Raw genomic sequence first — 27,098 nt, 5'->3', positions numbered from 1 at the left:
GTTAAAAGGCTGTTGGCCGTGGTTTATAAAACCGTATTACACAAAACTGTATAAGACTGTATACCACGGGTATGACATCATTTACTGTTGTAATTGCTGAGTCCAGGCACTCCGTGATGTCGTACATAGAAGTCCTGCTTTTGATGTAACGGTCATATGCCTCACTGTCACGGTACGGTGATGGTAAAGGTCATTGTGCCGTGTTCTCCTGGTTTCCCGTCCCTTCATGAACTCACCCTGGACTCATCCATTGTCTTGTCTCCCATAGTCGTGCTCACCAGGTCCCAATCATGATGTGATTTAATTAAACCTACAATCGAATGGAAGTAATCCTGCGCCTGGTTCCTCCTCTCCACCACCACATTACAGACCCTTGTGCATTACTGCTAAACACAAATGTAAACAGTCTAACACAGTAGTTCATTCATCTGTTTTGACATTGTTATTCAGGTTTCTTTGAACCTTACAAAAATGCTTCTCATGGCTTCTGTCTCTTTTGCAGAATAATAACAGACTCAAGTCAGGGGGAGAAGCATTCCTTTTTGTTTATTCACAAAATATAGTACATGTCTGTGTTAGATGTTCAGCCTTCTTTCCATCTCTCTCTTCTTGGTCTTTCCAGATGTCTCTGTGCTTCTCCAAATATTTATACTTGACTAAACCTTCAACACATCCCCTCCACTATCTGTCTGTCTTCCAATCATATAAGTGCATGTATGTTCCAACCTCCCTACGTTCTTGTACAGTGTCCATTGTTCTTAGATCCACATACAGGATGTGTTGACAGGATGTGTGGACAGGATGTGTGGACAGGATGTGTGGACAGGGTGTGTTGGGGATGTGAAAAAATAGAGCCGTGTTCTATTTTCTTACTTTCTCTGTCGCAGAAGACAAATCAGACTGTAGCAGAAAACCAAAAGGAAAGCTTGTAGGAGGTACTACAATACTGAGTAGTTCACCTCCCCTTCACTTATATCAACATGTCGGACAAACAGATCATTTTTCTTGGACCAGAACACAAGCAAGTCTATAACATCCCCCTCAGGGTCTGTTGAGACCATATTAAAAAAATAATGCATGGTAAATGTGATGGTAATTTTATCGATTAGAACTTTAATGAGAAAGTACAGAGATGAAATTCTCTTGGCACAATTTAACAGTTACTTCCTAAGCTTCACAAAAAGGACAAACTCTCCTTCCTCCCATAAGTAACTTCTTCAATTCTAAGAGTTCCAACTGAACCCGGACAGACAATAGATGCCCTGATGAGTTAAACAGATGTGCAGATAAAGAGTAACCATTTCATCTGCTGATACCAGTCAATGATGCCCCCTTGGCAAATACCATATCCCCCACATTCCTTTTCTAATTTGAATAAGGGGACTCAGTGAGAATACATTAGTAAAAGACATTTCCACAACATAAAGGATTGCTCTGTCTCAGACTAACAAGTTCCCCAGATTTGTTAATACATGTAATGAAGTATTTAAAAGTGATAGTGTTTACTGACAACCAAAACGAAATACTAGTAACTTGCTATATGGATTTTAAAATGAAATGTCATGCACCCATTTTTGTTAATGAACCATATGGAGCTTATGAATGTCAGGGAGTGATTGTGGGGAGAAAAATTTGCTGATTTCAAACATACAGCTCTGGAAAAAATGAAGAGACCACTGCACCTTTTTCTTTCCAAAAAAGTAGAAAAGGAAGGTTTTGATTGAGACCACAGCAAATTGAACACTTCTGTTCCTTACTCAAAACGTTTGTCACCACCTAGGTTTAAACTAGAAGACAAAACCTCTACTAATAAATTGTCACTACAAGACACCCAACTGGTTCTATTCTGGATTTTGCCACACACAGACCAATAAATCAATTGGAACAATGTATTAATAAATGTATAGAAGTTCCTCAAAAGATAGTGAACAGAGTCAGTATCCAAAATAGTTAAAACATTCTTAAAAGTGACATCCAGGATTCCAGGGTCGAATAAGCAGAGCTGTAGACGTCGGTACTGTCTCTTTAAGCGTGGGTACAAATGAGCAGAGTACAAAGCTGGGCTTGCTTAATAAAGTTGCGGTCTTCCGTCTTGCGTCGCCAGTCCCACTTGAGGGGGCAGGGAACAGAGAGAGAGAGCACCCAAGATTAGCTTTTAACCAGAAATGGTTTGAAAGAGCGTATAAAACAGGTACTCGCCTGATATCCAACAAATCGCAATCTGTGTGATCTCCAGCGATTTACCGGCTGCACACCGCAGGCAGGGTTTTTCTCAGTTTTGGGCTGGCCCGTTCCCTCTGTCGTTCATTTTCCCCTTCACCACCACTGGGATTACAGAAATCCTTTTATTTGATGCTTGGCCAATCGTTGCAGCAGTCTCATTAGCTGCATTAGTTGAAGGCAAGCGGAGTGGGCGTGTCAAACGTCCATACCACCAAAACAAAAAACACATGAACGAACCCAAAACAACTCATATGACCAACACATACACCCAATACAATGCCGCCAAACTAAAACAAGTTACATGTTAAGACACTGCAAATTCTTATGACTACAAACACTAACTCGTAAATACTGGACAAAAGTTAAGTAATTAATGAATGGGAAATTGATCAGTGCAGTCTTAGTTGCCTTCCGTGACACTCCCCCCCACTTGATAGGTGGTCGTCCCAACCTCCACTAATGATCGTACTGGTTAGGTTTCACCCCAAAGTTGACCCTAACTGATTTCCAAGGCTGCCCCCTGCCCTGCATTTGTTCCTGGCTCATTGTGGTGTCTGTGGGGTTCCTGTCCCCCAGCACTTCCGTTTCCACCGGTACACTTGGGCCCCCCTGGATGTTCGGCTCTAAATCATCCTGGTCGGCTGACGCTGGGGAACTGTCAGGTTCTCCAAATCCCGACCGCCCTGCCGGTATCCCAGGGCCCGCTGCGCCCTCCGACTGGCGCTCCAACGCCACTCCTGGTTGAGGCCTAATGGGAAACAAAAGGGGGAAGTCCGGGTACCTCTAAGGTGTCTATTGGAGCTGATATCCCTGGTCCTAGAAAATTTGGACGTGGCCTTAGATTATTGCGATGAATCGTACGTTCGGGCCCCTCTCGACCTTCCGGTCTAATTCTATATGTCGGCTATAGAATTATAGAATTATTATATTTTATCAAGGCTCCCATGATAAAAAAGGGGTGGGATTGCCATCCAGGTGTAACTTGCCCTGCACCCTCCAACAGAAGTTCCTTAAAAGTACCCGTTCACCTGGGAGTAATGGTGCAGCCCGGGCGTGAATGTCATAGGGTCCTTTATCCCAGCTCTTTCTCTGTTGAGCCTTCCTAGTCACCGTCCCATAGGCCCTTTCCAGCTTCTGGTGGTGTATCCGCACCCAGTCCCCTTGCAAGTCCCCCTTCATCCTACCGGGAGCCCCGAGGAGCAGGTCCACTGGTAGTTGAGCATTCCTGCCAAACATAACAAAAAAAGGGGACCTGTTGATTCATTGACCATATTATTATATGCATGTACCAACTCAGGAAAGCCCACTGCCCCACAACAGTCAGCAATGTATTGTTGAACCTTTCCGCTGGCCCATTCCATTGGGGTGGTAGGGGGTTGTACGGCACTTTTGTGCCCCATAGACCTTTGTCAATTCAGACAACAGAGTTGACTCATAGCCTGGGCCTCGATCTGAGTGAATTCTTTCTGGACACCCAAACTGCTGTATGACATGCTGCCATAAATGCTTAACAGTGGTAACTGCAGTTTGGTCCCTAGTGGCTAATGCCCAGGCATATCGTGAAAATAATGCCCAGGCATATACGTCGCCTAGACGGCCAAGGGAAAGGTAATCTACAGCCAGCATCTCCATAGGATAAGATGTTAAAATAGACATCAAAGGGGCTCTTACCTCAGGCTGTGGCTTACGAAACAGGCAATGCCCACAGCCTTGTGACCACCAACACACATCTTCACCCAACCCGGGCCAGTAAAAGCTGTGTTGTTCCTGCCAGATGTCCCACTGCTTCATGGTAATCCTTCCACGCCAGTCGTCACCAGCCAGGAGGCACCACTATTTGGGAGAGACATTCCCCTGAATTTGACTCCTCGGTCACCGGCACAAGAACACCACCTTGCAGTTGTAGCTGGCCCCAGCCTGTGACATAGGACTTTAGGACTCCCCCAGGGCAGGGGAGATTTTGTCTCATTAAGGGTCTAACCCGCTGTAGTATTGGATCCTCCTGCAACGGCCCAACCAATCGGGGCCACCACATAACAGCTGAGAATGTGGGGTAGGCACCTAGGGCCCCTGCTTCCCATCCTCTTCCACCAGTGACAGCTGCACCGGTGTCACATCAGGCCTTCAGGATAGTGCATCTGCATTCTGGTTGTTAGCACCTGGGCGATATTTCAGCACAAAGTCCAAATTGGCCAATTGCGCTGCCCAACGCTGCTCTGTGGCCCACAAATTTGCAGTGTCTAGATGTACAAGTGGGTTATTAACTGTAAAAACTGTAATCTTTGCACCCCACAAATAGTCCTTGAACTTCTCAGTCACTGCCCACTTTAAACTAGCATATGTTATCACCCTTTCCTTGCCAACTTGTACTTGGGCCAACACTGCCCCAAGGCCCTCCAAACTGGCATCAGTGTATAACCTAAATTGTTGTGTAAAGTCTGCATAGGCCAAAATTGGAGCACTCACCAGATTCCTCTTGAGCTCCTCAAAAGCCACCTGGCAACTAGGGGTCCAGTCCACCGCATGGTTCTTATATCCCAACAGCTTGGCACCATTCAACAAGGTGTGTAGGGGCGCCGCCATCTTAGCAAAAGCAGGGATAAATCTCCTATTGTACTAAACAAATCACCAAAATGACCGTACCTGGCGTATAGTGCAGGGAGGGGGCCATTCTTGTACAGCTTCCAATTTCTCAGGATCTGCAGTGATACCCTCTCTGCTGACCAGGTGGCCCAGGTACCGAACCTCTTTCTTAAACAAGGTACATTTCCTGGGCTGTAGCTTCAGACCATGCTCATGCAGCTTCTGAAAGACCCGCTCTAGGTGGATTAAGTGTTGGTCAAAGTCAGCCGAATATACAATCACGTCATCTAGGTAGATCAAAAGGGAGTCATTTACCTGAGGCAGCGCTGCATGAGCCGCTGGAATGTCGCTGGGGCATTGCATAGTCCAAAAGGCATGCGATTAAACTCATAAAGACCTAGTGGTGTGGGGAAAGCAGTTCTCACGGTCACCTGGATTAATCTCCACCTGCCAATACCCACTGGCTAGGTCCAGGGTGGAATACCATTCAGCTTGAGAAAGGGTGGTAAGGGACTCCTCAATACAAGGCAGAAGATATGCATCTGTATGGGTGAGTACATTCAACTTACGATAATCCACACAGAACCTACACAATCCATCCTTTTTTTTCTAGGACCACAGGGACTGCCCATGGACTCCTACTCTTTCTGACCACACCCTGATCAATCATACTCTGCAGGAGAGACCGTAATTCTTGGTATAACTTGGGTGGAATAGGCCGATATCGTTCACGAGAGGGTGGGGCTGTTCCAGTGGGAATCTGGTGGAATACTGCACTAGTACACCCAAAGTCTTCATCATGCTGGGAAAAGACACACTGCCATTTAGCAAGGAGCTGATCTACTCTTGCTTTCTGGTCTCCAGCCAGGCCTTCAACTTTTAGACTGACACCAGGGGTGGTGTTTGTAGTCTCTCTAGTTGTTCTCACAGCTACTTCTAAGCTGCCATCAGACTGTTCTTCCAAGGTAACATCATAAGCACCGATCTGTTCAGGATCCAATCTGCACACCCTAGCAAGGGGGCAGCGCTGAGGAATCTCAATGGGATAAGGGTGAGGGTTACATATCCGCAACGGGACTCTGCCTTTCTGCACCATGGCTACGATATGGGCTACTTGCCACTCGCTGTCTGTTTCCAAACCCTCCACCAGTATTCCCTTCTCGCTGGGGCCTCTGGGACATAAGCCCATAAAACCATCTCTGTTTGTGGGGCTAGGACTACTGGCGTTTGTTTATTTAACCAGGCAGTGGCGGGTCATATTTCCAGGGGGCCAATAACACTAGCTCATTGGCAGCAAGCAAATGCACGCTCCCATTCATTTCGTGATACAGCAGAGACATTTGACTGGAACACCCTCAACCCAGGATGGCTACCCCCACCCAGAATTTCCCAAACTGGCCCAATTACATTAATCCCCAACAACCCTTGTTGTGCCTCCATACAGCCATCAGCCACTATAACCACCCTCTGAGAGGGAATCTCAACCCCACCCACTTTAAAATCAAGGACTACATAGCCTACATAAGGTATTTGGAGACCATTTAACTTCAGCCATTCTAGCCTTTCTTTGCCTTCAGGCTGTTTGTCTTTAAAATGTGCATTAAAAAAAGTCTCACTGAACATGGTGAATATAGTAGACACGGCAACATCACACCTCCAGCAATCATATCCACTCCAGGGCATTCCCCTACAAAGACTGGTCGCAGTTGTTCCACTGGTTCATTGCTTACACCGTCCCTACAGTGGCCGGGCATTCCGGTTTAAAGGAGGCCTAGTCTCCCTAGCCAGGCAGGGACACTCTTGTCCACACTGGAGGCAGATAGGGCGGCCTTGATCATCGCAGTGCAGCTGATGACGCGGTCGCTGAGTGCCTGTTGGCCCAGAGAACCCGTGGATTAGTGGGGGGGGTTTACCTGCCGTTGTTCCCGTAATTCTTCACACAGAGTCTTCCCCAGCTTCGAGATCAATTGTAACAACTCAGTACATGTCTGCTCCTTCCACTGGGTGAATGTATTAATTGGAAGCAAGGCAGTAGAGGTCACTTGTCTTGCCATGTTATCCTCCTCATCGTTCCAGCCCTCTTTCTCCAGTTCCTTTGCCTCCTGCACCAACTCTGAAAAGGACACATCGGGGTTCCTACACACCTGAAGTTGTAGTTCCTTTTTTAGAGGGCCGGAGTGAAGGCTCAGGAGCAGATGGTCACGGAGCGTGGATTTTTCACAGGCTGACCCATTAGGCTCTCCTCTTTTCCACCTCTGGAAGGCTTCCCGTAATCTGAGTTAAAAGCTCCCTGTGTTTCTCCTGCCCCCTGCTTGATATAAAAAAAAATCTCATCCGTAAATCAGCCACTGATGCACAGTCACCATATAAACCAAATAAAATCCTAAAAATGACCTTAGTGGTTTGTCTGTCTCTTTCTTCCAGTAACAGCACTTCCCGTTTTTACATCTTCCATCTTCTATAGCACTTAACAGGAAGTCCACTTTCTGTTGTTCCGACAGGCCCTGGGCCCGTAGGAGGGCATTTAGGGGCCCATGGTACTTGCATAAACCAAGGCCAAGCCATATTGGTAATCACTGCCACCTCTTGTCCATCCATATTCCCTTCTGTGTGTGAGGCAAACCAGAATCCTGCAGACAACGCCGAAATGTCACCACCTAGGGTTAGGACTAAACCTCTACTAATAAATTGTCACTACAAGACACCCAACTGGTTCTATTCTGGATTTTGCCACACACACACAGACCAATAAATCAATTGGAACAATTTATTAATGAATGTATAGAAGTTCTTCAAAAGATGGTGAAACATTCTTAAAACTGACATCTGGGATTCCAGGGTCGAAGAAGCAAAGCTGTAGACATCGGTACTGTCTCTTTAAGGGTGGGTACAAACTAGCAGAGTACAAAGCCGGTCTCGCTTAATGAAGTCACGGTCTTCCGTCTTGCGTCACCAGTCCCTCTTGAGGGGGGAGGGAAGAGAGAGAGAAAGCACCCAAGATTAGCTTTTAACCAGAATTGGTTTGAAAGAGCGCATAAAACAGGTACTCGCCTGATATCTCCAGCTATCTACCGGCTGCACACTGTAGGCAGGGTTTTTCTAAATTTTGGGCTGGCCCGTTCCCTCTATCATTTGTTTTCCCCTTCACCGCCACTGGGATTACAGAAATCCTTTTATTTGCTGCTTGGCCAATTGTTGCAGCAGTCTCATTAGCTGCGTTAGTTGAAGGCAGATGTGGATCAAGCAGAGTGGGTGTGTCAAACAAAGAGCTGTCAAAACTGCAACAAAAACAAAGTCCATACCACCAAAACAAAACACACACGTACAAACCCAAAACAACTCATATGACAAACACATACACCCAATAATATGTCGCTATGCCAAACTAAAACAAGTTACATGTTAAGACAATGCAAATTCTTATAACTACAAACACTAACTCATTAATACAAAAGTAAAGTAATTAATTAATGGGAAATTGATCAAAGTGTTGCCTTCTGTGACACGTTCCTTTTCAACTTTTTTGTAGAAAGGTGCAGTGGTCTCTTAATTATTTCTTGGTAGAGATCTGCCTGCATCTATCTAAACATGGTCCTTGGTAGAGATCCACCTGCATCTATCTAAACATGGTCCTTGGTAGAGATCCACCTGCATCTATCTAAACATGGTCCTTGGTAGAGATCCACCTGCATCTATCTAAACATGGTCCTTGGTAGAGATCCACCTGCATCTATCTAAACATGGTCCTTGGTAGAGATCCACCTGCATCTATCTAAACATGGTCCTTGGTAGAGATCCACCTGCATCTATCTAAACATGGTCCTTGGTAGAGATCCACCTGCATCTATCTAAACATGGTCCTTGGTAGAGATCCACCTGCATCTATCTAAACATGGTCCTTGGTAGAGATCCACCTGCATCTATCTAAACATGGTCCTTGGTAGAGATCCACCTGCATCTATTTCACCCCTCAGGAGAAAGCCTCTATCCTCTACTCTATCCCTCCCCTCAAAGCAAACCATCCCAACGGTGATACCTGGGACCGTATTTGGTCTGCCCTTCGCAAACAAAATGTGTCCATGTCAGATGGTGTAGCTGTTGTTGAGGGACTAGCTCCTCTGGGGAATGTGGCCAAAGTACAACACATTGCACTGAATGTCAATAACCTTCAGGACGTAGTTGAGTGTCAGCGGTGATATGCAGATTATAAGTCAGACATACAGGCTATTATTGGTTCTGGCAATATTCATTTCTCTGCTCTGTCAACACCGGGCCAAAGCCCTACTGAATCATGTTCCACGTATGCTGATAGATTTGCGTGTGTCCTCCGTGACTATACAGAGGTAAAGGGGGCTCCCCCAGACTTGGATAATGCTGTCATTTTACATACCGCTCAATCAAATATGAATGATGTACCAATAAGGGACATGTGCACTTATAGGTCTGTTTAACTACAACCGTTGTGATATCCCAGAATGTTCTGACTTGGCCAAACCACTGAATGATGCACTAAAGGGGGGGTTGCTTGGCTCCAGTTGATTGGTCTCCTGAGTTGGAGGAATCCCGGCTCTCAAACATGTTGATTCTCGAAAATACTTTAATATCTGGACGTTGGTCTGTATGGATATAACTGTGTTCTGGCTCAACTTCAAGCGGACAGGAGTATGGGCATTGTGGGATATTATATGAGGACATTCCTGTGTGATCCTGTGATGGTAATTCCATCGATCGGAACTCTTAAAGGAGTAAGTAGAGAGACAAAATTATCTTGGCATAATAAGCAGTTTATTTGCAAATAGAGAGACGCGTCAAAAGCTTACAAACTAATCCTCTGAGGAATCTATACATGAACAGTCAGATTTTATTACAGTTAAAAGGGGTGTGGTAAGTTACTGGGCTGTCCCCCCCACCTTATCCTTCCTGCCATAATGTTTACCCAAATGAGCCAACTGCCCCTACTTCCCCCAAGGACCACATTCCTAAGGAACAAAGGACAGATACCCTTATTGGTTTAGGCAGATAAACAGATGGTCAGAGTACCTAATAATCCTCTGATATTATACAGTCGTGTGTCACAAACAAAGCCTGTAAGGGAGACTGTAAGGAGCAGGCTGCTTAACATGCCTAAAGATCAAACCCAATATTGGTAAGAAAATGATTGCCCTAAGACAACGTCCCACAGGACCGTTTACGCATCTCCAGATTGATTTCACCAGCCCAATATCCTACAGTTGTGCTCATAAATATGTTCTTATAGTAGTGGATCTTTTCTCTAGGTGGACGGAGGTTTTAGCTGAAAAAACTACTGATAACTGAAGTGTTTTGTAGGTGGGGTGTGCCGTATTCCATTGACAGTGATCAGGGGTCTCATTTTACTGTAAGGGTGATGAAATTCGGCTATGAAGCAGTTGGGGTGAAACATAAATTCCATATCCCTTATCATCCACAAAGTAGTGGAGCTGTTGAATCAGAACAAATCCCTCAAAACCTCCCTCCGATCCTTGCTAGAACAATACGGGGGTGGGGGGGTTAATCACCTACCCACATCCTTGTTACACCTGCCATACGATGCACCACTGACTCCTGTAGGCCCGTCTGGCCCACTGAACGTTACGCTACAGAATATCTCTCTATACTTGCGCGTTACTTAGAAGATAAGCATTTCATCGTAATGACTTCACAGGCTCTAAAATACGCAGAAAACAGACAGCATAATCTCTCCCGTGTTCCTACAATCACACAGGGTTGCCAAGTAATGTTAAAAAAAAGTTTTACCATCTTTGGACAAAAAATATGACGGCAAACTCGCTAACAGCACTGTTTACAACTAAAACCTTATCCGGCTTGCTCTACTAACCCCCAGGTGGCTGTTAACCACGGGGTTGCTGATGATGATGTTATGTGACAATGTGTTTTAATGTATCTTGTTAGTACTTTTCTCTTCCTCTCTACCAACAGGAGCTTTATGAATGTGTATTAATATTAGTATTAGTGGGTATTAGTATTCATATTAGCATAAGTGGGTATTAGTATAAATATTTGTATCAGTGGGTATTAGTATTACTATTAGTATTAGTGGGTATTAGTATTACTGTTATTATTAGTGGGTATTATTATTACTATTAGTATTGTTCTCTTCCTCTCTACCAACAGGAGCTTTATGAATGGGAATAACCCTCACTGATCCCTGCCCAGTGTTTGAGTTGAGAGGACTCAGGAAACTATGAGAGGACTCAGGGAAGCTGTTTCCTGTTTGCCCCCACCTTCTTTGTTCCCTCCCATCACCTCCAGTTTTCAACCCAAGGAGTAATATTTTCTTGTCACTATTTAATTATTTTAATGGTAGAAGTGTCTGTGTCTCACATATACCTAGTGTTGATGCTGGCCTTCCTTGTGTAGCTCATCCTGTTTCCTCCTGTGATACCTGTTCCCTTTTGAAAGCCCAATCCATCTTCCCCATGATAGTACCTTCATGTCCTCACTCTACCACCAATTACCACATGTTGTGTTCCTGGTGGCCGTGACTGTGTCTCTTCTGGGAGAGGAGATGATGGATGTACTCCTGGGGTGACCTGTACCCAAACCTTCTGGTCCTGATACATAGAGTGCCTTGCAAAAGTATTCTTTTGCAAGGCTTTTTACCTATTTTGTTACATTACAGCCTTTTGTTCAATGTAATTTTTTCAGAATCAGAATTTTATGTGATGGATCAGAACACAATAGTCTAAGTTGGTGAAGTGATAAGAGAAAAAGGAAAATTGGCATGTGCGTATGTATTCACCCCCTTTGTTATGTAGCCCATAAAAAGCTCTCATGCAACCAATTACCTACAGAAGTCACATAATAAGTCAAATGATGTCCACCTGTGTGCAATCTAAGTGTCACATGATCTGTCATTAAATATACACACCTTTTTTGAAAGGCCCCATAGGCTGCAACACCTAAGCAAGAGGCACCACTATACAAACACTGCCATGAAGACCAACAAACTCTCCAAACAACTTTTCGGCTATCAAAGAAAACGCCAACACATCACATCACCCAAAGAACATCATCCCCACAATGAAACATGGTGGTGGCAGCATCATGCTGTGGGGATGTTTTTCAGCAGCCGTGACTGGGAAACTGGTCGGAGTTGAGAGAAAGATGGATGGTGCTAAATACAGGGATATTATTGAGCAAAACCTGTACCACTCTGTGCGTGATTTGAGGCTAGGACAGAGGTTCCCCTTCCAGCAGGACAATGACCCCAAACACACTGCTAAAGCAACACTTGAGTGGTTTAAGGGGAATGTAAATGTGTTGGAATGGTCTAGTCAAAGCCCAGACCTCAATCCAATAAAAAATCTGTGGTCAGATTTAAAGATTGCTGTTCACAAGTGCAAATCATCCAACTTGAAGAAGCTGGAGCAGTTTTGCAAGAAGGAATGGGCAAAAATCCCAGTGGTAAGATGTAGCAAGCTCATACAGACTTATCCAAAGCGAGTTGAAGCTGTGATTGCCGCTGCAAAAAGTGGCTCTAGAAAGTATTGACTTTAGGGGGGTGAATAGTTATGCACATTGACGTTTTCTGTTATTTTGTCCTATTTGTTGTATGCTTCACAATAAAAATAAAACAAAAACATCTTCAAAGTTGTGGGCATGTTCCTTAAATTAAATGATGCAAATCCTCAAACAATACATGTTAATTCCAGGTTGTGAGGCAACAAAACACGAAAAATGCCAACTTGGGTGAATACTTTTGCAAGGCACTGTAGGTTATGGTGGTCTTCGACCAAATCCGTAAGATGTCTCATTTCTTTGAAGCATTGGTCAATGATACTGCCTCTGCTCTCCTTAATGTCTCAATGGCTTCACAATCTCACCGCATAATGATTCTAAAAAAGCATGCCGCCCTCGATTATATCCTAGCTAGGTCCTGTTATTGGACCAGAATGTTGCTTGGGTGTTTACAAGCCTTTCATTACTCCCTGAATTACCTGACATTATTAATGAGACTGACTTCTTTGTCATTATTAATGAGCCTGACTTATCTGTCATTATTAATGAGCCTGACTTATCTGTCATTATTAATGAGCCTGACGTCTCTGTCATTATTAATGAGCTCAAACAATTAAGTGATAAAGTTGCATCTTTTGACTCACCTGAATTTTGTGTTACTTATTTGTTACACTTACTTTAAAAATTGAGAACAAACAAGTGAGTTAGGAGAAATTCCTTTTTTAATTAGTTGCCCTGTAATTGTGCACACATATATTTCCCTGAGAAAGATCAAAACTCACTTTTCCTTTGTTTAACATTCAGGTTTGAGGTTCAGTAATATTTTGGATTGACATAAAGCACTGTGATTGTCAGAAATAAAATAAATCTTGAGCAATACGATGTGCCTAATAATTGTGCATGCGGTGTAGATAAGATCTGAACCAATTAAGGACTGTCCTGGAGAGTGCTAGCCAATTTTCCAGCCTATCTAGAAGTGTTCTATGATCTACAGTGTAAAATGCGGCACTGAGATTTAATAGAACCAGAACTGTTATTTTATTGGAATCAGTATTCAGCTGTATATCATTTAAAACTTTAATCAGGGCCGTTTCAGTATTGTTGTGAGGTCAGAAGCCTGACTGAAATTTATATAAGAGACCATTTGAGTTCCTAAAATTGCTGAGTTAAAAAAAGACAACCTTCTCAATGATCTCGGCTATAAAGGGGAGATTTGATGCAGATCTATAGTTTTTCAATATAGCTGGATCCACTGTTCTATTTTTTAATAGGGGCTTAATGGCAGCTGTTTTTAGAGAGCTATTAACTATTTGTTGTAGGTCCATTGTTATAGAGTTAAAATTGCTTTAAAAACGTGTGATGGCAGTGTGTTGAGACAACGTGCGGAAGCTTAAAGATGTCAAACTGTTTCTTCTAGGGATTAATTTATCAACTAAATTGCGACATAATAACAAAGTTATGTCTTGGTGGTTATAGTGACGGTACACTGTCCTTGTTAGACTGTGCAGTTCTGATTGTTCATGATACATGTCATTGTGGCTTTGAAGTTTTCCTCAACTTCTGTTCCGTTTTCCTACATTCTCTTTTCAGTGTAGTGGACACCAGAGTGGAGCCCTGCATCAGAGGGGACAGACACCCTGAAACCAGACACCTTATGTGTGTGTGTGTATTCTGTTCATGTTTCTATCAGTTGTCATGTGAAACATTCTCTTTCTGAATGTTTTGAAACTGAGTTAACAGGACAATGTTCATCATTTTTTGTTGTTAGATCACACACACCCACACACTATAATTCAGTTGCAGAAGCAGGTTTACTTTGGTAACAATATGAAGAATAAACAATCTACAGACAGGAATGTTTACAAACACCAATAATAAAAAATAACAACAAGATGAATGATCAGTGTTTTACTATGGTGTGTCCTACTGAACATGACCATGATTAGAGTGAAACATCATGTTGTGTTTGACACAGGGACCATCTGACACAGAGACACCGAGGAGTCAATATAATGAACCCTAAACCCTGGATAGAGGGGCTCAGTGAATGTGGTGTTGAATGTGTACAGGTGGGTCAGTGTGTCAGAGGAGACCCTGTAGAAGGAAAGAGTGCCAGCTGGCCAGTCCAGATACACTCCTACTCTGTGGGAGTCTGAGGAGGTGACAGGTAGGACAGTTCTCTTATTATTGTGCCTGACAGAGTAACTGTTACCATTACAGTCCAGTCTCCAGGTCAACAGAACATTCCAGACTCCAGGACTTGTTATTCCATCCAAGCCAACAGTCATCACCTGTTCCTCTCCTGTTGATTCCTTTATATGTCACTCCTATCCTAACCCCTCCCCCACTCCTCTCTACCTCCCAGTAACAGCGTCCAGACAGACCCTCTCTACACAACACCTGTGACCAGTCCTCAAATCTCTCTGGGTGATCAGAATACAGCTGCTCCTCTCTCCTCCATGTCACCTTTCTGTTCTCCTCAGACAGAGAGAGTTTTCTGTTTACTGTGTTTGGGTCCAGTGTGAGATCACAGATATCTGAAGGATGAGACCAAGTCACAATATTCTACGCCATCATTATTCATGTCATTCTACAGTAGAATGATCCAAGTTTGTTGGACAATGGACAGGAGATCAAAGTATTAGATGGATCTAATAAGATGGATGCATCCATAAGATGGATTGATCCATAAGATGGATTTGATTTGTATACCGGAAAGTTTGGTATGGAACAGGCTAAGAGGGCCTGTTAAGTAAAACTATACAGCAGGCTAAGAGGGCCTGTTAAGGAGAACTATACAGCAGGCCTTAGAGGGCCTGTTAAGGAGAACTATACGGCAGGCTAAGAGGGCCTGTTAAGGAGAACTATACAGCAGGCTAAGAGGGCCTGTTAAGGAGAACTATACGGCAGGCTAAGAGGGCCTGTTAAGGAGAAATATACGGCAGGCTAAGAGGGCCTGTTAAGGAGAACTATACGGCAGGCTAAGAGGGCCTGTTAAGGAGAACTATACAGCAGGCTAAGAGAGCCTGTTAAGGAGAACTATACCACAGGCTAAGAGGGCCTGTTAAGGAGAACTATACAGCAGGCTAAGAGGGCCTGTTAACCTTTTCACGCGTGAGTTTCAAATATGCCTTAATGGCCCCCCAGAGTGAGTTTTTTTGCGCGTGAGTTCAGCACTTGATAGAATTTGATTGTGACGTCACAAAACATTTAATCTGCAGCTTCCCAAAAACACCACGCTGCTTACTAGTTATGCATCTAATTTTTTATTTAAATCATATTAACAAACTTCTACAGGTATTAACTGTTAAAAATGTATATTGAATAATTATGAACCAATCTTAAAAATGCTGTCCTATTTCTAAAGATCGCGGCGAGAAAGATACTGAAACGCTTCACTTGTTGTATCAATAAAACATTCCGATTAGATTCCGATTCTTGCATTTAGTAATGGACAAATGCGATCAGTGAAAAGGTAGATTTTTGAAGATTACGAGCTTTTTTCTCAACAAAAGTAGTGCTGTAATACTGTTTTAGTTTGCGCCATCGGTTTGCTACTAGATCTGCCAATTGAACTATTGTGCGTGAACCCTACCAAAACAAACTGACTGGATTAACCCCACGTTAGCTACATGCATTGAGTGGCGTTCAGACGGTTGACATGAAGTCACTTTGCCAGGTAAGGAACACTAAATACATTGCATTGCAAGCTTCTCTTTTTGACTCAAATTCAAAGAGCTGCAAAGAGCTGGTTTATGTGTAACTGTAGATAGCTAGCAAACGTCAGCTAACCGCTAGCAAACGTCAGCTAACCGCTAGCAAACGTCAGCTAACCGCTAGCTAACAAAGTTTGCCCTTTAATGCAGTGCAGCTAAAATGAAGATCATAGTTTTCCCAGGATGGCAAATCTGTCCGAAAGACTGGCAGATGTAAATGACCATCAGGTCTTAGGGTTACTCACCTTTCTTTATCTTTGGTTGATAAAAAGCATAGCAGCACCCTCAACAGGTAACGTAACTTGAAAGTTTTTACACAATGATTTTGACAGGTTGTCAGCTCTTTCAGGAAATGGTTAGATGCTCTGTAGTAGTCGCTAATATAATTCGTTTTTGCATATTATGTTTATTGTAGAAAATCTAACTTCTAGTGTTGCCTACCTGTTGGTACGTAAGTAACACTTTTTTATGCTTGCTACCTGGATAATAACATAGTGTGGTCTTGAAACAATTACAATCAGGAAATGAAGTTATAAACGCTGTTTGAGCTAAATGTGAGTAAATAACAGCGCGGTCTGACCAGCCACACTGAACTAACTACCACCACACTGTACTAACTACCACCAAACTGAACTAACTACCACCACCACACTGAATAAACGACTACCACACTGAACTAACTATAAGCACACTGAAATAACTACCACAACACTAAACTAACTACCACCATACTGAACTAACTATCACCACACTGAACTAACTACCACCACACTTAACTAACTACCACCACAACACTGAACTAACTACCACCATACTGAACTTACTACCACCATACTGAACTAACTACCACAACACTGAACTAACTACCACCATACTGAACTAACTATCACCACACTTAACTAACTACCACCACACTTAACTAACTACCACCACACTGAATTAACTACCACCACACTGAATTAACTACCACCACACTGAACTAACTACCGCCACACTGAACTAACTATCACCATACTGAACTAACTACCACAACACTGAACTAACTACCACCATACTGAACTAACTATCACCACACTTAACTAACTACCACCACACTGAACTTACTACCACCACACTGAACTAACTACCACCACACTGAACTAGCTACCACCACATTGAACCACACTGCAGGTTTTCTTGCTATTCAATGTGCTTCACCTAGTACCATTGCAGAGATCATATATAGTCACTCTAAATAGGCTACACAGATACACTTGTTAAGTAATAGAAATGTTGATGGTGTGGTTATTACCAGTGAAAACAAAGACAGACCAACCAATGTCTGAACGTATTAACTTTGATGGTGCTGTAATATTGATATAATGCTAATGAATAAATAATGTGTTTTCTTCAGATGTACAATTATTCTGCTTGATATCATATCAATGTACGTTTACTTTGAAACTGTGTTAATGCAATGCACAATGATCCCAGGTAGGCAGGTCTGTATTTGATATATATTACATAATGCAAATAAAACTTAATACCATATTACCAATTACTGATTCAGAAAACATCCACAGGACTTGAGTTTTTCCTGTCTTCAGTCAGAATGGGGGGGTTTACCTCCCAAGTAAAACATTTTTTAACTGTGCATCCATTGTGTCTCATGCCTGTAATTCATGTCCCCAACACAACCGATATTTGACAAATCTGTTGTAGAATGTACACTGGTGAATTAGGTGTCAAGTAGAGGTCAGTGAGTGAAAGTGAAACTTGGCATCAAAGAGAGAACTGGGAGCATTTTGCAACAAGGTTTAAAAAAAGCATGTAATCAAACAGAGATTCAGACGTCATTGAACACAAGGTATTGTAAAATTGAAGCTGTAAATTCATATTTCCAAACCACATGTTAGAATTCTATGATTAAATCCAAAAACCTAGCCCATGCTAATTAAATCACAATTGAAAAGAAGCCAGGATTTCAAAACAATGTATAGAGGTATGGTTGTGCAATGGGGTAAAGCTAAAGGACATTTATGCATGTTTGAGGTTAGGGAAGGTGCTTGCAATAAGAATATACAGTGTGAAAGTCTTAGTCACCTGAAAGTTGAACTAAATCCATTTATTTGGGTAGTAGGTGTTTATCTGTACAACCCTGTTTCCAAAGAAGTTGGGAAGCTGTGTAAAACGTAAAGAAACTGAATGCATTGATGTGCAAATCATTGAATCCCTACATTCAATTAATGATGGGATGCATGAGGCACAGGCTTGATCTGAAATGTCAAAACAGTTGGCTGAAATCAAATGGGCTGAGACTGAACAACAATAACAACAATATCACGTTGGAACGTTTGACGAAAGCAACTAATAGGGGTTTTAAAGACAGGGTGCTTTCCAACCTGCTTTAAAACAGGGGTTTTTAAACCTTTTCACTCCTGTGAAAAACAAATGTTTAAAATACTGCGATAATTATATTAATGTTTCTTCTATACTTGTGTTGCAGAATTGACATCCAGAGATACAACCCTGATCAGTTTAATATTTTAATGCGAAAACAATCTAACGTTTGATCTGTAACCTTCAGGGAAACCTCACTCTGCCTGGTTCATTCTGATACCCACTGATTCTCACTTACACTGATATACAACACAAGTCCACACCTGGTTTAAAGCCTGGAGTTGCCATGATGGTAAACATCAAACCCAGAAGGGGCCTTAGCCCAGTGTGGTGAGTCAACAACCGACACATACACATGAATGCTATTCAATTATCCAGAAGATCAAGAAGGAAGACCAGCGGCCGAAAACTGTAACAGAAACAAATAAACTAATTTCTATTTTGTGTAATCATTGGTCATGCATGTTGAAATGACTTGTTTGAATGTAACATCATTAATGATTGTATAAAAGTAACTTATGTAAAGTCATTGTAACCTTCTGGTCCTTTAGATCCAGTAAGGTTTCTTACAATATGATTGGTGTCATTACTTCTAGATTAATACATTAATTTGTTTTATTGTCCAAATAAAACAAATTATTGACAAAAGGGAGGAATTGTAGAAAATGAATTTTATATCATCCTTATTTATTCATTATCTTATTAGAAGGGATTTGTATTCTGTATGCTTGATCAATTACATATACTGAAAGACTTCTCTCTCTCTCTGTCTCCAACTTATAAGGCCAGTGTCTTGTGTTCAGGGGCAGTGATGAATGGAATGTCGGCTGAGCAGGGCCTTGGCTCCTTTTAGCTGTAAAAGAAACAGGCTTCTGCCTGTGCCATAAAACCACCATAAGAAACTGTTCTCTAGGAGGAAGCTCTTGAACAGCAGGGGGTTATTATTACTTACATCCTACAGGTGAACAGAGCTCTATTCCTTATTGGTAAGAGCATAGTTAACTTAAGTCCCCATATAGTAACTGTCTAGATTGATATATCTCAGTCTTTGACCGGGTTGTCTGGGCAACCGACATTCTATGATTTTCTGTCTCCTGGAGCTATTTGTGTAACCTTGCATTTTAGACTACTTCAAAGTGGCTACTATTCCTTGTATGTACATTTTGCAAATGCTAATTCCGTCATCTGTACTGTTGGAGGAGGATATAAGCTTGAAACTTGAAATGCAAAATCAGAACAATCTGTCATTACTACGTGTTGGTCTCTGTACTTGTACTCTCTTTGTCATGATGATTGTTCCCATGGTGCCACGTAATTAAACTTGAAATAATCAACTGTTATACCAGTTTTATTTTGATAAATCACAAACATTCTTCAATATCTTCACATGTCTGCTTTTCAACTCTCTCCAGCTGACTGAACTGCCAGCATCATAAATAAGTAAGTTAAACCTACTTGACAAAATTCCCAACAGTTCATATCAGTCTGTTTAGAGAGTTGAATTGTCTGCACCGGAGCCGGGAGTGACCAAGTCTGATTTATTACATGTGAAATAACACTTGATTATTGATGGTACATGTTTTATTGTTGTTTCATTGTCATAATGTTGTATTGTATAAAAGAAAAAATATAGAAAATTGTTTGATAAGAAGTTAAAGAACAAAAAAAGACTGTAATTGGACTGTAACTGAATATTTGATAACAAAGCATGATCATTAAGAGAACTCCTAAACATAAAATAGTATAGCCAAAGGGAATAACTAATTTGAGACTCCCAAGAACTTATGCGTGAGGGAAAGACCGGTTATCAACTGCTGCTGAGGTGATTAGAGTCCCCCAGCAGAGCTGGTTAGAGTCTCCCAGCAGAGATGGTTAGAGTCTCCCAGCAGAGGTGGTTAGAGTCCCCCAGCAGAGGTGATTAGAGTCCCCCAGCAGAGGTGGTTAGAGTCCCCCAGCAGAGGTGGTTAGAGTCCCCCAGCAGAGGTGGTTAGAGTCCCCCAGCAGAGGTGGTTAGAGTCCCCCAGCAGAGGTGGTTAGAGTCCCCCAGCAGAGGTGGTTAGAGTCCCCCAGCAGAGGTGGTTAGAGTCCCCCAGCAGAGGTGGTTAGAGTCCCCCAGCAGAGGTGGTTAGAGTCCCCCAGCAGAGGTGGTTAGAGTCCCCCAGCAGAGGTGGTTAGAGTCCCCCAGCAGAGGTGGTTAGAGTCCCCCAGCAGGCGATTAGACAGGTGTGTGACGCAAACCGTTTTGGGTCACATTACTCCCCTTGGTGGGTTGCAATAGCAGTGGTTGACGAATCCCTATATGCCAAGCCAAAGTGGTGCTTTTAGTTTATAAATCTCTGAATGGTTTAGGACCCGAATACATTTCTGATCTGTTTGCAGAATATAAACCGAGCAGGGCTCTTAGATCCATGAACACAGGTCAGCTAGTAGAGTCCAAACTAAACATGGAGAAACTGTGTTTAGCACTCATGCTGTACAAAACTGGAATAAACTACCAGAAGATCTTAGACATGCACCAAACATATAGATGTTTTAATCCAGGTTAAAAACACTTCTCACATGCCTCTGACTGAGCACTTAAACTTAACCTCACTGATTAGCCTTATAGCTTCCTATGTTTTTATCCCATTTTTAATCTTTACATGTTTACATGTATTGTATTTTTTATTATTATGATGTATTCATTTGCTTTGATGCTTTCATTTGAGTTATTGTTTTTATGTTATTGTACTTTCATATATTTTTCTTTGTAAAGCACATTGAATTGCTTCCATGTATGAATTGTAATATATAAATAAACTTGCTTGCTTGCTGGTCCTAAATGGAAGGGTAAATTAAAATAATTCAAATTAGAATATCCAAGAAACCCCATGTTGAGGATACCCAAGAACATTAGGTGATGGGCCATATCCAATAAACCTTATGTTGTAGATACCCAAGAACATTAGGTGATGGGCCATATCCAATAAACCCCATGTTGAGGATACCCAAGAACATTAGGTGATGGGCCATATCCAATAAACCCCATGTTGAGGATACCCAAGAACATTAGGTGAGGGGCCATATCCAATAAACACTATGTTGAGGATACCCAAGAACATTAGGTGATGGGCCATATCCAATAAACACTATGTTGAGGATACCCAAGAACATTAGGTGAGGGGCCATATCCAATAAACACTATGTTGAGGATACCCAAGAACATTAGGTGATGGGCCATATCCAATAAACACTATGTTGAGGATACCCAAGAACATTAGGTGATGGGCCATATCCAATAAACCCCATGTTGAGGATACCCAAGAACATTAGGTGAGGGGCCATATCCAATAAACCCTATGTTGAGGATACCCAAGAACATTAGGTGATGGGCCATATCCAATAAACCCTATGTTGAGGATACCCAAGAACATTAGGTGATGGGCCATATCCAATAAACACTATGTTGTAGATACCCAAGAACATTAGGTGATGGGCCATATCCAATAAACACTATGTTGAGGATACCCAAGAACATTAGGTGAGGGGCCATATCCAATAAACACTATGTTGAGGATACCCAAGAACATTAGGTGATGGGCCATATCCAATAAACCCTATGTTGAGGATACCCAAGAACATTAGGTGATGGGCCATATCCAATAAACCCTATGTTGAGGATACCCAAGAACATTAGGTAATGGGCCATATCCAATAAACACTATGTTGTAGATACCCAAGAACATTAGGTTATGGGCCATATCCAATAAACACTATGTTGAGGATACCCAAGAACATTAGGTGATGGGCCATATCCAATAAACCCTATGTTGAGGATACCCAAGAACATTAGGTGATGGGCCATATCCAATAAACACTATGTTGAGGATACCCAAGAACATTAGGTGATGGGCCATATCCAATTAACACTATGTTGAGGATACCCAAGAACATTAGGTAAGGGGCTAAAATCTCTGCACTGTTAACAGAAGTATGAATGCGCGGCATTGAGTGGGTGTTTGAATGAGTGAGAACATTTTTTGTGGCTCAATTCAGTGAGGCTTAGGATTGTGTGTGTATTGGTGAAGAAGTTACATAACTGTCATGGGGGAATCCATGTGTGAAACCATAGCAAATAGACCACCGAACTTGTGTTTTATTTCTATTATCTGTGTTTTGTTAGAAAACAGTAGCAACATGCAGATACCAAAGACTGTTGTAATTGGAATAAAAGTAACCTTTTCTAAGTGCTTGATATGAACTCATAGCAAATTATATGCACAGTATGCTGGTGATTCTCAAGTGGACACAATTATTTTTATTTGTGGTTATTTGGACAGTTATTGTCCACTATTTTATTTTAGAGATGGATGATATTATTTGAAACGTATAATTTATTATGTGTTTTATTGACAGAAACTTATTTGACTATTATTACTTGACATTTTGTTTGACAGAATAATAAGTTCAACATACTAAGCTAACGTTCTCACAACTAGTCCAAGCCTGTACAGCCAGGTTGCCGACTTTATAGAAGCTATCTCTTGCTAGAATCTTACATCTTGCTATTATCAAATGCCCCGCGCATACAGGTGGTAACGACAGGGTGCTGCTGTAACTGGTTCTGCTACTAAACATGTAAATGTGTCCAGGTTATGCTGTTGACCATATCTGTGCCCTGAGGCAGATGCCACAAAATTCTTAATAGTTTTAACTTGCTAAGATTTTGCTGTGTGCTCAGACCTGAATGTGTGAAACACGACCAAGACTCGCCTTAAGTTATGATCAACAAGCCCATGTTAAATGTATTGTAATTGTGTAAGTATGTTTTGTGTTTATGTCCAAATGTTGCAAACTGCCTGCTTAACAAAACTAACAACTAACTGCAAACCTGCTTATTTGTGCTATTTGTTCTGTATGTCTGGATGTTTGGTGATTTCAAAGTTAATGACATCAATAATAGAAATAGGGAAAGAAAATGTGTGCTACATTCATGATGGCATTTGTAAAATAATGGTTATTCTAAATTTAGGCTAAATATTCTCTACGTTTTCTATAAGATTTTTTTTTTAATAAATAAAAATGGTTATGGTGGGCTATATTGTGGATTTTATTGCATTATAAACATAGGTTTAAACTAATTAGTAAGGGTTTTCTGAATGTTTACAAATATAGATATGCAGACCCAATGTTAAACCCAAAGTACTCACAAATGCTTTTAGGTTCGATTATTATGACATAAAATTATTAATGACTTAAAACATACTTAGATCTTGGAGTTGTAGTAACAATGTAGTAACAATGTATTTTGTTGAGAGAAGTTTGATTGGTCTATAAGTGGGTGAAAAAATAAGGGAGAAGAACGTTGTTAACTAAAATATAGAAGAATGAGGTGGAGTAGGAGTTACATGACTATGGTAAACTGGAGCACAGGAATTTGTGGTATCTGTCATTTATACAGGTAACAAGTTCAAACAGGTGCAGTTAATACAAGTAATGAGTGGAGAACAGGAGGGCTTCTTAAAGAAAAAACTAACAGGTCTGTGATAGCCAGAATTCTTACTGGTTGGTAGGTGTTCAAATACTTATGTCATACAATAAAATGCAAATTAATTATTTAATGTGATTCCGTCTGTCACTGTTGAAGAGTAACTATGATAAAAATTACAGACCTCTACATGCTTTGTAAGTGGGAAAACCTGCTAAATCGGCAGTGTATCCTATACTTGTTCTCCCCACTGTATCATTCAAAAGCTTGTTTTCCAGAGTATATTGTTAGCTAATCCATAGCTCTACATCCTTTGTAGATCTGGTGTTTTGTGTTGAAAGATAAATCATCCTTATTGCATTAGCTTATCTTTATCGGTCAATTTCTCAAAGTTACATGTTTTCAATGTGTCAACCCATTTCTCTCAGTCTTCAATGGAGATACATTCACATTATTCCACACACAGGTTCTTAGGTCTTATAGCCAGACTTATATAAGTGTGTATAGCTAATAGTTATACATCCTACCTATAACGAAAACAATGACTCCAATCACTCCATGGCTGATTTGTGTCTTTGGAAAACAATAACAGTATATAAGGGTCACGTAAAACAATTATTCTAAATATATGAGAATCATGTTATTACAGAGGGGATATACACTCACCTAAAGGATTATTAGGAACACCTGTTCAATTTCTCATTAATGCAATTATCCAATCAACCAATCACATGGCAGTTGCTTCAATGCATTTAGGGGTGGTCAAAACAATCTCCTGAACTCCAAACTGAATGTCAGAATGGGAAAGAAAGGTGATTTAAGCAATTTTGAGCGTGGCATGGTTGTTGGTGCCAGACGGGCTGGTCTGAGTATTTCACAATCTGCTCAGTTACTGGGATTTTCACGCACAACCATTTCTAGGGTTTACAAAGAATGGTGTGAAAAGGGAAAAACATCCAATATGCGGCAGTCCTGTGGGCGAAAATGCCTTGTTGATGCTACAGGTCAGAGGAGAATGGGCCGACTGATTCAAGCTGATAGAAGAGCAACTTTGATTGAAATGACCACTCGTTACAACCGAGGTATGCAGCAAAGCATTTGTGAAGCCACAACACGCACAACCTTGAGGTGGGTGGGCTACAACAGCAGAAGACCCCAACGGGTACCACTCATCTCCACTACAAATAGGAAAAAGAGGCGACAATTTGCACAAGCTCACCAAAATTGGACAGTTGAAGACTGGAAGAATGTTGCCTGGTCTGATGAGTGTCTATTTCTGTTGAGACATTCAGATGGTAGAGTCAGAATTTGGCGTAAACAGAATGAGAACATGGATCCATCATGCCTTGTTACCACTGTGCAGGCTGGTGGTGTAATGTGGGGGGGGGGGGCGGGGGGGGGGGGTTCTTGGCACACTTTAGGCCCCTTATTGCCAATTGGGCATCGTTTAAATGCCACGGCCTACCTGAGCATTGTTTCTGACCATGTCCATCCCTTTATGACCACCATGTACCCATCCTCTGATGGCTACTTCCAGCAGGATAATGCACCATGTCACAAAGCTCGAATCATTTCAAATTGGTTTCTTGAACATGACACTGTACTAAAATGGCCCCCACAGTCACCAGATCTCAACCCAATAGAGCATCTTTGGGATGTGGTGGAACGGGAGCTTCGTGCCCTGGATGTGCATCCCACAAATCTCCATCAACTGCAAGATGCTATCCTATCAATATGGGCCAACACTTCTAAAGAATGCTTTCAGCACCTTGTTGAATCAATGCCACGTAGATTTAAAGCAGTTCTGAAGGCAAAAGGGGGTCAAACACAATATTAGTATGGTGTTCCTAATAATCCTTTAGGTGAGTGTATATTGATGTTTGAAGGCAGAATAGTACAGAGTGCCTATACATTTCTGAAATACAATATTTAGAACATCTCAAAGGGGAATCAGGGTCAGAATATTGAAGAACAGGGATGTCCCCACTACACAACAGGCGCTACGGGTTGTCCCTACAGCTCCCTATCCTCTCCAAATTAAAATTTTACCCTTGCCATAACAATTTTGCTCAAATCATTCCATGGCTGGTTCCTTTCTTTGGAAAACAATAACAGTATAAAATGGTCAAGTAAGACAATTATTCTCTCAATTACACTCAACTATATTATAAATGCAGCAATTTTGTTTTTGCCCCCATTTATCATGAGCTGAACTCAAAGATCTAAGACTTTCTCTATGTCCACAAAAGGCCTATTTCTCTCAAATATTGTTCACAAAGTTGTCTAAATCTGTGTTAGTGAGCACTTCTTTGCCAATATAATCCATCAACCTCACAGGTGTGGCATATCAAGATGCTGATTAGACAGCATGATTATTGCACAGGTGTGCCTTAGGCCGGCCACAATAAAAGGCCACTCTAAAATGTGCAGTTCCATCACACAGCACAATGCCGCAGATTTTGCAAGTTTTGAGGGAGCGTGCAATTGGCATGCTGACTGCAGGAATGTCTACCAGAGCTTTTGCCCGTGAATTGAATATTAATTTCTCTACAATAAGCTCCAAAGGCGTTTCAGAGAATTTGGCAGTACATCCAACCGGCATCACAACCACAGGCCACGTGTAAACACACCAGCTCAGGACCTCCACATCCAGCATCTTTACCTCCAAGATCATCTGAGACCAGCCACCCAGACAGCTGCTGCAAAAATCGATTTACATATAAAGTGGGCAACAAAACGTTTGTAACAGAACTAAAGTGTACTCTTGTACAAAGATTATTATAGATGGCTAGCTAATAGCTATACATCCTACTTATAACGAAAACAATGACTCCAATCACTCCATGGCTGGTTCCTTTTTTGGAAAACAATAACAGTATAAAAGGGTCACGTAATACAATTATTCTCTCAAATAAATGAAAATCATAGTATTTCAGATATGTATTGTGGAAAGGAGTGGAACAGCATTGATGAGATATAGAATTTGGAATGTCTGAGAAGGGAATCAAACTGGGATCACAATATTGAAGGACCGGGATGTTCCCACTACACCACAGGGCTGGCAGGCAGACTGACTAGTCTCATCGGATTTGGATTTATAATACCCGAAATAGCAAACAGATGCATATTTTGAAAATCCACCAGAAACATTTACAATAATATAACTTTTAAAGACAATGGTCCAGCGGTCCTTTACACCAATTGTTATCCAAATCCATTCAGCTTTTTCG

The 27,098-nt window shown here is 41.7% G+C and overlaps 2 protein-coding genes and 1 long non-coding RNA gene across 8 annotated transcripts in view; 1 reads left to right on the top strand and 2 right to left on the bottom strand.

Annotated features, from left to right (window-relative positions):
* The window catches only part of LOC114840345 (NLR family CARD domain-containing protein 3-like), a 246,059-nt gene that overhangs the window by 46,346 nt on the left and 172,615 nt on the right, over window positions 1–27,098 (bottom strand). The gene's annotated exons all lie outside the window — the stretch shown is intronic.
* LOC114840365 (NACHT, LRR and PYD domains-containing protein 12-like) overlaps window positions 1–27,098 on the top strand; it is a 360,864-nt gene that overhangs the window by 293,646 nt on the left and 40,120 nt on the right. The gene's annotated exons all lie outside the window — the stretch shown is intronic.
* Window positions 1,350–16,310, bottom strand: LOC117592772. Its single transcript, XR_004576526.1, has 3 exons — window positions 16,268–16,310; window positions 7,482–7,767; window positions 1,350–1,801 (listed from the first exon to the last, which is right to left on the bottom strand). It is a non-coding gene; the product is annotated as an uncharacterized LOC117592772 (long non-coding RNA).

The sequence above is a fragment of the Esox lucius genome, chromosome 11 (assembly GCF_011004845.1).
Source record: "Esox lucius isolate fEsoLuc1 chromosome 11, fEsoLuc1.pri, whole genome shotgun sequence".
Lineage (NCBI taxonomy): Eukaryota > Metazoa > Chordata > Actinopteri > Esociformes > Esocidae > Esox > Esox lucius.
This window is presented reverse-complemented; position numbering and strand designations above follow the sequence as displayed.